The sequence below is a fragment of the Lycium ferocissimum genome, chromosome 10, assembly GCF_029784015.1.
Source record: "Lycium ferocissimum isolate CSIRO_LF1 chromosome 10, AGI_CSIRO_Lferr_CH_V1, whole genome shotgun sequence".
Classification (NCBI taxonomy): domain Eukaryota; kingdom Viridiplantae; phylum Streptophyta; class Magnoliopsida; order Solanales; family Solanaceae; genus Lycium; species Lycium ferocissimum.
In genome coordinates, this window is record NC_081351.1 from 19804152 (window position 1) to 19809761 (window position 5610).

Consider the following 5610-nt stretch of genomic DNA (forward strand, 5'->3'; position numbering starts at 1 on the left):
TACGACATTAATCTCTTTTCACATTTATTAGAGTAAGAATAAAAATAAAAAATAATTTAATTCTATCTTATTTTAAAATATAAACATTTTAAGTATATTTATTTTAATAAACATAACAAATAAATGACATGGCGGAATAGCAAATACAACAGTTAACTATCTAGATTAGATCTCGGGCTAATATAAGAAAAGAAAGAAATTGTATGGTTTGACAAGCTTTTGAAGAAAAGCAATAATATAGGGTGTTTTCTTTGTATAATAATTCATTCTTGCTTAATGGGTTGATATGCGTGTGATGAATCGCATTATTGACTTAATGGGAATACTTTAGGAATTACATCAATATTGTTTGATTTTTCAATATGGGGTGTACGTTTTTTGATATTGCTTGTTTTTTAATATGGGATCCTCTTTTTGTTTTTTTTTTTTTTTTTTTTATATTGCTTGATTTTTTTAATATGGGATCCACTTTTTTTTTTTTTTTTTTTATCTATTCATTTACATGAGTTTGGAGGTGGTGAGGTCCACTCTTTTTTTATTATTTTGTTTACATGAGTTGGAGCTTTTTGTTTTTATTTTTTTGTATTGCTTTATTTTTTTAGTGTAAATTAAAAAGCTTTTTTTTTTTTTTTTTTTACATGAGTTGGAGGTGGACGGCGGCTGAAACGACTGCAATGCATCTTGTATAGTAAAAATAAATTTGTATGTATGCAATTAAGTTTTGAATAGTTGAATTATTTGGTTCGATCTGTAATGTAATTAAATTGCGCGTAGGAGAAAACATATTGTATCGATGATTCTAGAAAAGTAAGTAATGATCGTTGGGATGCAATACAACAATAACAATAGATATGATTTTATAAGTTAAATATTGATGTTCTAGTGTGTCTGCGTCTTTTAAATTGTTCTCGACTCTTATTATAATTTGGAAAAATCTAGTACTAGTGTGTCTGTTTCTTTTGAATTGTTCCCAACTCTTATTAATAATTTGGAAAAATCCAGGACACCCTAGCAAATTTGTTGACCCTTTTTACTTATAAGTTTGTTTACATTTAAGTATTGAATTGTTGAATTATTTGATGCAATCCGCAAAATAATTAAATTACATGTAAAGAGAACCGTATTGTAACGTTAACTCAAGAGAAGTAAATAAATGATCGTTGATGAACAATGTCAATATTAGTAACAATATAATGATTCTATCCATTAAGTATTGATCTATAAGTTTTTTTTTTTTTTTTTTTTTTTTTATTTTTTATTGATCTATAAGTGTGTCTGCGAATTATGAGTTATTTTTTACTTTTTTATTTTTTATAAAATTATGATATAGGGGTAGGGAAAAGGGAAATGGGGGAGGGGATTAGAAGTTAGGGAATCGACAGCCATCGCGTAGTGAAAGTTTAGGTAGGCTAGCCAATTGAGTTACTAGCCCCTTATGAGTTATTCTCGACTTTTACTATATTTTGAAAAATTCAAAACACCCTAATAAATGTTGTAAGCTTTTTTCTTATACATTTGTGTGCAGTTAATTTCTGAATAACTGGACTATTTGGTTCAATCCACAATCTAATCAAATCACACGTAATGAGAGGATGATAGTATGGTGGACTCCGTAGAAGTAAGTAAATAATCCTTGGCGAACATTATTGACATTGATAACAATATTACTAATAATCTAAAGACATAATACATGACATGGCTTAAATTTGGCACTCGAAATTTGACAGAGTATCATGAAACTTTGGGTTTGCACAAGTAAGGCTTGGCCTGAACTTGTATAAAGTTGAGCAACGTGAGCAACGAAATCTTTGCGCAAGCAACGCGTGAAACATAAGTTCGGAGGTGTCTAGATGATCATTTGTAAGTTGGAGTGTTTAAGCGACAAAGTGGAAAAAAGTTGAGATCTTTTTTGTCTTGTGCACGAAGTTGGAGGACATCTTTAAATTAGGCGAGTTTGAGGGGGAATATTTATATATTATCTGTCTAAAACATCCTTAAAATGATAAAAGCTTCATATACATGCATTAACTTATGTAACATTTAGCTTCATATGCATTAACTTGTAACATTTAAAAATGATAAATTAACAATAATATTTAACAAATGACAAACAAAATCGTGATACATGAGCTATTTGTGCTGTAATTAATGTTTATGGTATATTTTTTTCAAAAAAAAAAAAAAAAAAAAAAAAGAACTTATATCTGTTCTTTTTCTTCCTATCTTTAATTTTTTTTTTTTTATCTTTAATTTTTTTTTTTTTTTTTTTTTTGGGCTTGTGATTTTCTATCTTATGTAGAAGAATTATGTCTTCTCTGTTTTCAGTGGAAGGTTCTTATGGTTTACCATCAATTTTATGTCCTTTTCATCTATCAGTCATGATCCAGACCATAAAATCCATATCACCATGTTTCCTAGCCTCTGATTTTTCATCTATATTTCGTATCCCAAACAAAAGAACAATTAGACAGTGTAGCAGGTTCTTTCAACCGCTTATGTCAGATTATAGTAAAGTTGGGATATCTCCACACAGGACACGAGTGTTTTATGGAGCCATTGACAAGAGTTTATTTACAAAATCAACTTATTTCTCTGATGACACTTCAACTCTTAAAGGGCATGTGTAAGCATTGTTACTTGTGGATTCATTCAATGTGTTAGGTTTTTTATTTTGTTAATTAATGTGGTAATCGCTACAAAATATTTGCAGTGTAAGTAATTAATTTGTTAATCATCAAAAAATATTTGCGTTGTCGGTCGTACTATTATTGCGAATTTCTCACTTTACTCTGTTTTGTTGAATTTCCTTCAGAGAAGTACTTGAGGAATTGGCTCTTTAATCCCCTACAGGTACCATCACCACCGTTTCATTCGTATGTTAGCAGTACTAATGATCCTTTATTGGTTTAGTTTTTTCGAGGTTATTCTGCTTAATATGAAAATTAAAATTGCATGTATAAAATCTTATTTTGTTGTGTGATCCGATGTTAATACAATATACTCGATCTTTCCTTCTATCTGAGGTAGTACTCTTTGCTAGTTCTTCTTTCCTACCGTTTTCTTCCATAAAGGCCTCATCCCTGTCCTCTGACTCGGTGCTATATGTTCTCATTCAATTACCTTTTTGAATTTTTTTAAATCTTGATTTGGAGAGTCTAATTATGTATAGATAAAGTAATCAAAAGTAGTGAATTGATGGATAAACACGTGCTCTTATAAATGCAGGGCCATGAATCACATTTTTTGGGATGGCCTACATGTTTGTTCACGATGGACTGGCTCACAAGAGATTTCCTCTGTGGCCTGTTCCCAATGTACCTTATTTTTGAAGGGTAGCTGCAGCTTATCCGGTACCACAAGTTCTTTGGACTGTGGTTTACTTACCATTTAAACTTTAATATAAACACACTTAGCACTCTCTTGCATATATTACTCATCCTGTCAGCTAAAAGAGGTTATGGCAAACATTGCAGAAAGGCCAAACTTTAACAAGGTTTTAATTTACCTTATTCAATTATATTACTCCTGAAGTTTGATGAAATTAGGCAGGGAAATGGGAAGGATTATCAAACCTACGACTCTAACAAGTACGCAAATCTTCAACAGTTGACGAACTCTTTTTTTTTTTTTTTTTTTTTTTTTTTTTTTTTTTTGTAATAAAGGGATATCCATCTCACTAATTATATATACCTGAAGGAGGTGCTTCAGATCTGATTTTTGTTTAACACCGACAATGTTGCACTATATATTTTATGCAAGTCCATTCACATATTGAAGACCGTCTATTTTTAGGGTAAACATCTGTACTATCACTCTTTTGCTGAAACTTTTTCAGCTTCTACTCTCATAATTGGTTGTTGTGGTTTGCAGAACCTTCTTGGAATATATCTGATGGTATCTATCTGGTTGGCTCTTTAATCCTTCAAGACTCCATCTATTTTCAAAATTGCGTATATTAATTGTTTCTTAGATTTATTCACCGACTAGGCGTGTCTATTTGGTTTGAATCTGCTGTATTTCTGTACCGTTTGACGTTATATGAAGTATCAAACTAATGGTATGCAAGTGATGGACTCATTCAGACTTCAGAGAGAAATATATGAGAAGAAATTAAGTATCACGACGGAAGCACGCCTTATGTCAACCTTAAACTACACAAACCGGTTAATTTCAAAGGCCAGCGTCGGTCGTCAAGGAGAACTCTTTGTATTAATCATCGGGTACGTAGCTGCTCTTTCCATTTCTAACATCTTATGAGATTACAATTAAATTGACTTGAGAGGAAATAAAAGAGATGTGCATGTTGTGGAAGTGATGGTGAATAAGAAGGCGTTTTTGATGTCTTGGTTCCTTAATATCTTACTCTTTGGTACAATGTAATTCATCCATCTATTTCTGATTTGGTTTTCTTACATGTTTTTCCCAAAAATTGTTCTTCTATAATCACTTTGGCTCTTTGAAGTTTCTAACTTGGTTTATCCCGTTTGTGGGCTTTGTGTTGATATCTTTGTGGTTTTCCTGCTTCTTTCACTTTATGCTCACCGTACCTACAACAAAGAAAAAGAGACCTGGTAAAACCATGTGCCCAAGCCCTTTGAGTGGGAACTGATAAACACAGTGGACTTAGGTTGCAGAGATTCAAAAATTTGAGGGAGAATTCTGATAGTATATCTTTTTTTGTTTTAATAGGTGACTGGAAAAGTTGTAAAGCTTGATGGGATTATTAGCTATTCTGATCCTTCGGCACCAAGTTGAGGTAAATTATTTAGGGGCTTTTTTTTCTAGCTTGCAAAAAGCTGACTTTGCTAAAATGGTGGTCGAGTTGTTGGAGAAGTTGTTGTTTGATATGTTTTTGCCAAAAAAAAAAAAAAAAAGAAAAAACCTGATGTTAGAAATACTTTCAACTTAGTTTTTAGTCATCAATTGCAATAAATATTCCAATTGATGTGGAGTTAAACATTAGCAAGATAGGTGAATTCTGTATATGTATATTTTCATGTGTTCCTCTCAATGGAGTTGAACTAATTTAAATCCAAGAATGGACTTCAACATGGAATGTATGATGCAACTCATTCAAGCATATGGTATTACTCATGAATTTTTGATTTCTGGGATATAAATGTTCCTGAATTTGTGACAATTTCATATGATTCAAATTATTAGGGGTGTTGTGTGATACTAACAGAAGTAGCTGTACTATCTACAAGACATGTTTAATTGTTTCCACTTGACTCAATCCTTGCGGTCTTGCTGGATCTCATCATTTCCATTTTTAATTACATTTTTCTCTTCTCTTAATACTTGCCACAATTGAACTTTAATTTCTTAGATATGTTCTTCTTTTAGAGCCTTTAATAATTGATTCGATGCTTGTACTACGAAATACTAAACAACAAAGAGCTTATTGTACTTGACCATAGTAAATTTGCTAGAGGATTTTAAGATATATTTGTAATTTTTTATTCTGTTAGTTTTAGATTTCTTTACTTTTCATCTCATCTTCATATTATTTGAATAGAATAAAATTTTAGGGAAATTTTTTTTTTTATTTGTGAAATAAATATTTCAAGAAATACACACGTATTCGATAACAAGTGCAATAGGCAATTC